Below are 9,191 nucleotides of genomic sequence, written 5' to 3'. Positions count from 1 at the left end.
CCCCAAAAAAAAGTCCATCAAGCCCCTTCATTTTTTAGTTTGATAGGATCGAATCCCCCCCCTTTCACATGTTAACCCCTGAAACTTTAATGTATTTCCGCCTATGACCACAATAATATGTGTATGGGCTATCATCGGCACCGGCTTAGCCGACAAAATAGTCGAACTTTGTTATAGAAAACGTAATGGACTATAATTATTATGATTTAGTATTTCAAAAACAAAAATGGTCCGACCATTTGGAAAAATAATTGTCTGCTAGATGGTAGCACGTAAATACGTGATCTGACGTCGTTATGATACAATAGTAGTATAATATTATTGTATCAGTGGTTTTCAAACTGGGTGCCGCGAGTATTCGCTGGGTGTGCCGCGGTCTTTCGGAAAGTTCAACTATTCGTTCAAGAATAAAATTATAAAAATATAACTAATAAAAATGTATTAGCCCTTCAAGCACGCATTTCTAATTAAATTTACTTACGCATAATTATAATTCAAAGCAATTTTGTTCATCTGATTATTTAGTAGAAAAAAAAAAAGGTCAGTGTGCTGTGAACATTTTTTGAGGAGCACGGCGTGCCGCGTTTAAAAAAAGCTTGAAAACCACTGCTATATAAGGTAATAATATAGCGGTAAAAATATCAACAGGTAGCCCGAAAACATTGTTCGGTTTATGGGGACTATAGGTAGATTAACATTATAAACATTAAGATTTTTTTTAAAAACAACTTTTTAATGGGGTGTGAGCCTGAACACGACAAATTAGGCGTAATTCTAGATTTAATTATTGAAAACGCAAATAGTCTTGTTCGGATATGGATAGCTTTTCTGGCGTTATATATGTCTTATACTCTTATATGTTAATACATTATTTACTTTCGTTTTGAAAATTCTATACACTCCGATGCAATTCGATGTATGAACGGTCAATTAAACTTATAGTGAAGGCGGTAAGTGAACATAATATAATTGCGTCGTCTCGAGTCAGGTAATAACCGCGTGTCTTGTGATGAAATGAATTTGGTGGGACGGAATCATCTTATTTTTCAAATTAAATTCACCCAAACATCGTAGTAAAATGCTTAATAATTTTTTTCGACTAAGTTGTTATATTATAGCGCTTACTATTATTTGTATACTAATATAATTGTAAAGTTATATAATAATACAATCGGCTGTTTTAGACGTATTGGAGCTTTTAACATTAAGTCAGTAAGTACCTAGTTGGAATAGTTATAAATATAAAAAGGGTGTGCCATTATTACAATTACCTAATTGAAAAATCCCTAATATTATTAATCAACAATCACACTAAATTTATAAGAATCAAAATGATAAACAGCGTAATAATAAGTAGGTAGTAATTTAAATAAAAACACTCTGTTACACAAATATGTGTACCTATATATTATACCTAGATATTATATTTTAATCACAATTTATCTTAAAATAATAAAAATTATTGGTAGATACTATTTAGAATTAACTAAATAAAACATAACATACACGTAAGAATAAAGCCTTTTCGAAAGAAAATGTTTAAGAATTTTTTTGATTATTTATACAATTAAATATTATTTATTGATATAAAGGCGTGATTAGGACGATTAGGTGGCATTATATTGCGATCAACAAGTCAAAAATATTCAGTAAATTATGTACCGTATTATAACATATTGTATGGAATAAAACACTGCAGTGGTTAATTTATGAACGAAAACGAAATCACGTGTAGTATGGAACCATTAGCACCGAAATCCGTACAAAAACAAATATAAAAAAAGGTGTGTCATTATAATATTATTACAATGAATAAAAAATCCCTAATATTATCAATCAACAATCACACAAAATGTATAAGAATTAAAATTATAAACAGCGTAAAAATATCTAATAAGTAACAAACACCAAAATCTAACACCAAAATATGTATACCTAGGTGGCTAAGTATTATATTTTAATAATAATTTATCTTTATCTTAAATTAATACAAATTATAGGTAGATACTATTTAAAATTAACTAAAAAAAACATGATGTGGGTGTAAGAGTAAAGCATTTTGGATAGAAAATGTTTTAGAATTTTTTTTACTATCTATACAATTATAATATTATTTATTGATATAAAGGCGTGATTAGGTGTCATTTTATCGCGTTCAACAAGTCAAAAACATTCGGTAAATTATGTACCTTATTAGAATAAATATAAATTGTATAGAATAAAACTCTGCAGCCGCTAATTTATGAACGAAAACGAAATCACGTGTAGTAGGGAACCAACAGCACTGAAATCCGTACAAAAACAAATATAATTACTTGTTGGATTGATATAATAATTAATTGAGTTATTGTTCAACTGTAAAGGATTGGGTGGACTGATGGACATCGATTATGCAAAAGGTAGGTGTTTATTATCATAGCACGTACGACGGCGCGGGGTTAATAAAGTTATGTTTGTTGAAGGAATTGGAATAATCAACGTTTATCAATGCTAAGACATTGTTAATGCGTCTGTTCTGCAGTTGTATGTGAAGCTATATAAACGGTGTGATTTGTGTTTGAAAATTTATTTTTTAAATTAAGTTCAAAGGTATCGGAGAATAATCGATTCTCCGATTAATGAATACAACCACAGGGTAGTGATACAATTAGGAGAGGTGTATTTATTTATAACTCTGTAATGATTATAGACGGTAATTGGTACCTATGTGTAGTTAAAGAGTAGTATCATATAAATAGTAGTTATAGGTATCTATCATAATATTTTATATGAAATATGAAAAATGAATACATTTTTATAAAACTCAAGTGAAAAAAGATGTCTATAATAATTATATATTATGTTTAAGTAAATTTATTTTATTTAAAAATTGATAATTTTTTAGTTTAATTTTAGTAGGTATATAGTTGCTTTTGAGTTAATAGGTATGACGTGCGAAACACTTATCGGCATCGTTAAAAGTTGAATAATCTTAATGAATAAAATCCAAAAATTGTTTGACTAAAACCAAGTTATTGTACATTGGAGCAACAAAAAATATTTATTTAATACTGTAAATCCTGTACATTTAGAACTTACTTAATAACTAATAAAACAGGTATATGTTTAACTATATGAAGTGGAAACTAAAACAAATAATGAAATATTGCGTTGAATAATCTAAAAAAACAAGTTGCACAACATATTATAAAATATCTATTATTATAACTATTGACAATCAAGTTTTAAAATATAGTTTATAATTTAATAAAAATGATAACCTATAGGTAGGTAACGGATTTAACATCTAAATTTCGACTAAATGAATAACAAATATTTTACGAACTGTATATCAATAATGCGCATAATTTTACTTTACTATTAATATTTATTAATTATTTTAACGTACTTTTGCACCAAGTAAAACATAAGGTGGCCACATGCATTTTTATGTTGTTTTTTATTTTGTAAAATTACAAGACTAAAAATCGATCACAATAATATTATAGAACTCGTATTATATATATAACTATTTCATTGTAAATTATAATGCAAATTAAAAAAATCTAAATTATATTGTTAAAGAGGTAATAATCAATAATAATTTATATTTATCTACACTCAATATTTTACCCAATTAATATTAGTCTATGAATATTTATTATTTGTAAAAATGATCCAAGTAATACCTACATAATAAATACTAGATCCGATATTACCTACATCTATTTTATACAATTGTAAAACTATTAGGACTATTATCATTAATATCAACATTTTAACACCTACTGCAAAACTACTCGTTCACATTTTGAATTATATTCATTTTCAAAAAAGATATTCACTAAATAATTGATAGTAAAGAAGGCGTTCTCATTTTAAAAAAAAGAAGTTGGTATTATTATTATTACTGCTGCAGGACATTCCATAGTGCAGGTTTTCTTTTTCCTTTTTAAGCCTGCGGGGTTTTGCAATTTTTGAATGTTGTTATTTATTTATTTAGTTCAGTGTTTTGTTTTTTCCAATGTTTTTACAACTTGAGGTTAACGGAAAGTTTTATTCACTTATTTAAGCCCGCCTATATGTGTTAAAATTTAGGATTAGTGTGTCGGCGCTGCTTTGAAAGCTACTTTATCAGCTTTTTCACTGCCAATTATTTGTCTATGCTCAGGTATCTATTATTTGAATAAATGGAAAAAAATTACAAATTTCCAAATAAAAATTAGAACCATTATGATACTATGCATTCATTATTTAGTTAAACAGTTAATATATTTTGGGCTGGTTACAATTTTTTTTTCTGACCGATTTTCGTAACGCTTATAACATTTATTATTGTTACTATGGTATTACCCTCTCCAAAAACATATTTATGATTTATAGATTTTCCTTGCAGAGGAAAAATATCAAGTGTTTTTTTATAATATTAGTTATTACATAAAAAATTTGTTTGACAAATTAATGAAGATGTACTATTCAATTTTGCTGTAAAGAAGACCAGAAAAATACATTTTTTAAATATTTAATGCACGTATTATATATATAAAAATGAATGTTTGTCTGTCTGGGTGTTCTTTATGCATTCCTAAACGGCTGGACCGATGTTGACGAAATTTGGTACAAAGATAGATTAGACCTCTGGGCAGAAGATAGGCAATTTAAAAATGCAGATGACCAACCCCAGAAGGTGCTCAAACAAGGATTTTGATATTTCTGATGGAAATTTTTGTTTATAAATAGTTGCCATGGGTTTTAAAGCTATTATAATAATATTATTATTGGTTGCCATTGGTTTAAAACATATTATTCTTATAGAATTAGTATTTTTAATGGGCAACGAAGTGCATGGGATCAGCTAGTTATTAAATATTTTTTAATATTTAAGTAGTCAAAAGTTAGAGCTTTTAAATTCTGTTTAAATGCACATTTTATAGTACTTTTAATTGTGATTTAATCATAAAAACATAGATTTAATGTGTCACAACTCACATGCACACATTATTATTATCATATTATGATATGTCTTAAAAAATATATATATTAAACAAAAAAACTTCGTGAGAAAGATAGTGCACGCAGTATTATATTTATTTTTTATCATCCCCGTCCTTTGGGCGCCGACTGTCAAAAAGACATAATATATACGACGGTCTGTTTATTTAGCACGACATATAATTATTATATTATATTCCATTGACGTCACCGTTCATAACATATTATAATAATATTATCAACCCCGAGCACTGCACACCATGTATCGACTATCTGTTGAATAATTATCTGTGCTCAAATATATTTAGATAAAATATGTAATAATTGTGCATTATATTAATTATTATAATAAAATATATTGTGTGCAACAAGTGTGTACCTACGCAATAACCACCGACTAAAACGTGCACCTGCTTACCGTTACGCGTCGATTACGCAATTCGAATTTTAGTCCGGTGCGCACGTTTTCGTTCGGTGTAGTTTAGTGAATATGAGTCGTAGTGATATGTATTATAATATTATCTTGTAATGATATTATGATATACCGATATAGGTACCTATATGATAAGTGCAATCATTAGTAGGTACCTACGTACGTTATTAGAGGAAAAAGAACTGTAAAAATCATTGGGATAGATGTAGTTGGCAAGGTTTGTGGGCATTAACGAGTTAAGATTTAAAATTGAGTTAAAACTTTAAGTTAGTTTTAATTTAGTTGATTAACTATTTAATTTTTTTTCAAATTAACTTTTAACTTCATAAGTTACATTTTTTTCAAGATTAACGTGTCAACTTCAAGTTAATTTTATTTCAAAAGTATCTAAATTAAGTTAATTTAGGAAGAATAATAATGTAAATTTTTGAATGAGGTTTTTACTTTGATGTACCTATCATTTTAAATTTCCCCAGTAAATTTCTTGAGCGTAAAGAAAAACTATCTAATAAACCATATTATATGTATCTGGAATTTTTTATTTTCGCAAATTAGCAGATTTTAACTTTACACTATATTAGGTTACTTTTTTTTCAAAGTTAACTTTTAACTTAACGAGTTGACGAAAAAATACGAGTCACTTTTAACTTAACTTAACTTTATTATTTTAAAATAACATAAAGAGTTAAAAAAAATTGTTAACTAGCCCAACCTTGGTAGTAACTGCAGGTATATCTTTATAGGTACGAGTGTACGACGAATGTTCGAATCGAAAAGGCAACTCGCAGATATAAATATAATATTATATAATATATTATTATTTATTAATTTCACCATTAACAGAAGTGATAACATTTTTAAAAAGAAAATACAAAAGTATTGGTTTACTCACTGTAGCCTATTGCTGGGATATGAGTAGGGGTTATAAATTATAACTTATAATAATTGTAATATTTAACAGAAAAATAAAATAATATAAAATCCAACATAATCAACAATGTATATACATATTATAATACAATTATTAACTTAAATTTGAATTCATATGATAATTTAAAGTGAGGGATTATCAAAATCTATTGACCTATAGTTATGCACCGTTTAAATAATAATTTATATGTACCTATATATAAATGGAGCGTGAAAAATGTCGTTACCTCATCAATCGAGAACGGCTGGTCCGATTTGGCTCAATTTTTTTTTAAGATGATCGTAATTGCCAAGAGAAGGTTTTTACATAGATATATACAACAACTAGATAGCAGTCTTTATACTACAGTTGTGGCCAATGTTCAAATCGGCCGCCATCTATAAAGCAGGCAATGTTTACATAAATTTATATACATATATTTTTATCTATACATATATACTATGATAATATTATTTTGTAAACATTACCTGCTTTGTAAATGGCGGTCGACTTCGATGACAAGAAGGAGACGGCTATCTAATTGTTGTATATATCTATGGGTTTTTATGAAATAACATTTTAGGAAAATCCACTGAAAAAGTAGGAAATCTGGTGTAAAAAATATAACAGTGGCGCAACATTGTATTATATATTGGTTGCTATTTGTAAATCGGGCATGTTTGTTGATTTGTATTATTATTTTTTGTCAATATATATACATAAATTAATGTTTGTGTGTAGATTAGACCTCTGGAAAGAAGACAGGCTAATTTAAAAATGGTTAAATTTGGTTTTTTTTATTCATCTGATATTAGTACGGTTAGTTCAGGTTAGGATTTTGTATTAATTGATTATATTAATCCACCATAGGTGGAATACGAAAAACTTGGTATAACTTTGATACTTTATAGTTAAATCATACACTTACTTACAAATAGCACGGCGACCGCGATCTACCGCAGGTAGGTTGCCTACCTGATCATATTTTGCTGCAAACCAGAATTTTTATTCCGGGCAACAGAAAAGTTAAGATAAATTTTGAACACCATACACTGAATATTAAATAACGAATTGAACAAAGTTTGAATCATATAGAGTTGGTACATTTGATGGGCAACGATGTGCATGGGATTAACTAGTAATATAATATTATTGTTATTAAAAGAAACTAAATTAATTTATAAAGTAGGTACAAAATACAATTTTTACAGAATAAAATAAAATATTAAATCTATTGAAATTTGATCTAGTTTTTTAAATTGTTAAATCTATCGTATGTGGGTTGTGGTGTTCAGATGCTTCAATAATATCTTTGTTATTAAACAAAAACAGCCATATTATAATCTTTGTAGGAGTTATTACTATAGGGTAAAGCCTGGCTTGAAAAATATAAATGTTAACTATTATAATTATATTGTACCTATATTGTAAGAAATATAGTGGTGTAGCCAGGGGAGCTAAGGTAGTTGACCTTAGAATTTTATCAAGATTAATAAAATAAATAAAAAGTGTAAATACAATAACTATGTATTGTATTTGTATACTTAACCTCTCCCACATAAAACTCATGGCTACGCCACTGATAGAATATTATATAGTTATTAGACGTTTACACCTAAGAAAGACCGTCTGCTTTTATATAAATCGAGAATATATATTGATGATCACGGTTGCACTGAATAATGCATCAACAGCGTATAATGTTTGATTTATAAATGCGCACGTAAATCGACAAATCGACCAGCGATGTCAGTGATATATTTTAAAAATCCTTTTAAGCTGTTTTTTATGTACAGGCAATTCGTATAAATAATGAAATTTTTATGAGCCGGATGACGTTGCCTCGGACATCGATCCAATGCGAAATATCATAGTAATATACAATACAACTGTAACCTATATATGATGGCGTGCACAAAAAATGTGCTTACGATGCAATCTGGTCGTGCATTTTCCGTTAAATTAGCTATCGAACGGATTAGTCGATTGTAAACACGTTTCGCGCTCTATTGTTCTTAACGACGACGATGATAATAATATATTATTACATTTTGTAATTATTTACATATAAATTGGTCGTACCTATAATATATCATAAACGTCGTATAAACTATAGTTTATAGGTCTATGCTATTATGCTATATATATTGAAACAATTATTTCCGCGTACGTACTATAAGTGCTCACCTTGTCATCAGAATATAAATATTCGATATTAAGACTCGAGATCAAGTTTTACCGAAGGAAAAAAATCGATTGAAACTCGTTTATTCGCCTTTATTTCTATTGATTCCAGATGAAACGAAAGTAAAGTAGGTATATTGTTTGCCCGTTTGTGTGTACGACTTTTGATATGTTGCTCAACGGATAACTTTGATCTTGAGATTATATTATGATCAGATATCGAAACCAGTTGAAGTTTAGCTTGTAATTTATTATAAATCAAAGGCAATGTAAAATATTTAATGCATAAAACATAATATTATGTTTTATTTATGTACCAACTACTGAGTGAATATTTTTTACGTTCATACTTGTGTTACAACGAGATATTATAATACATTAAAAACTATATTTTAAGGAAATAAAAAATGAATTAGATATGACGGTTATAAAATATTAATTTAAACACAATATTTTTTTCCGTTTAAAATTACAATTGCAATATTAAATTGACATACTATATTTGTAAAATCGCATACTTAAGACTACTAAATATTAATATAATACAATTGTATTTATTTTTGTATGGTGAATTGTGGCTTAAGAGGACGTTACACCGATATTTGCTGTCTCCGTCTTACAAGTGCGTAACATAGCGAATTGTACGCTCAGCAGAACACGTTTAGCTCCGTTAGTTAAAAAATTGAGTGAATT

The 9,191-nt window shown here is 27.9% G+C and overlaps 1 protein-coding gene across 2 annotated transcripts in view; it reads left to right on the top strand.

Moving 5' to 3' along the window:
- Positions 1 to 9,191, top strand: part of LOC100164556 (transient-receptor-potential-like protein) — an 80,275-nt gene that overhangs the window by 18,083 nt on the left and 53,001 nt on the right. Inside the window, exon 1 of one of the 2 annotated variants that reach the window (XM_029486772.1) lies at positions 8,381 to 8,626. The exons of the other annotated variant lie outside the window; for it this stretch is intronic. The gene's annotated coding sequence lies outside the window, so the exon portion shown is untranslated. Of the gene's footprint in view, positions 1 to 8,380; positions 8,627 to 9,191 lie in introns of those variants that run through there. 2 annotated transcript variants of the gene reach the window in all.

Source organism: Acyrthosiphon pisum, chromosome A1 (assembly GCF_005508785.2).
Source record: "Acyrthosiphon pisum isolate AL4f chromosome A1, pea_aphid_22Mar2018_4r6ur, whole genome shotgun sequence".
Taxonomy (NCBI): domain Eukaryota; kingdom Metazoa; phylum Arthropoda; class Insecta; order Hemiptera; family Aphididae; genus Acyrthosiphon; species Acyrthosiphon pisum.
This window is presented reverse-complemented; position numbering and strand designations above follow the sequence as displayed.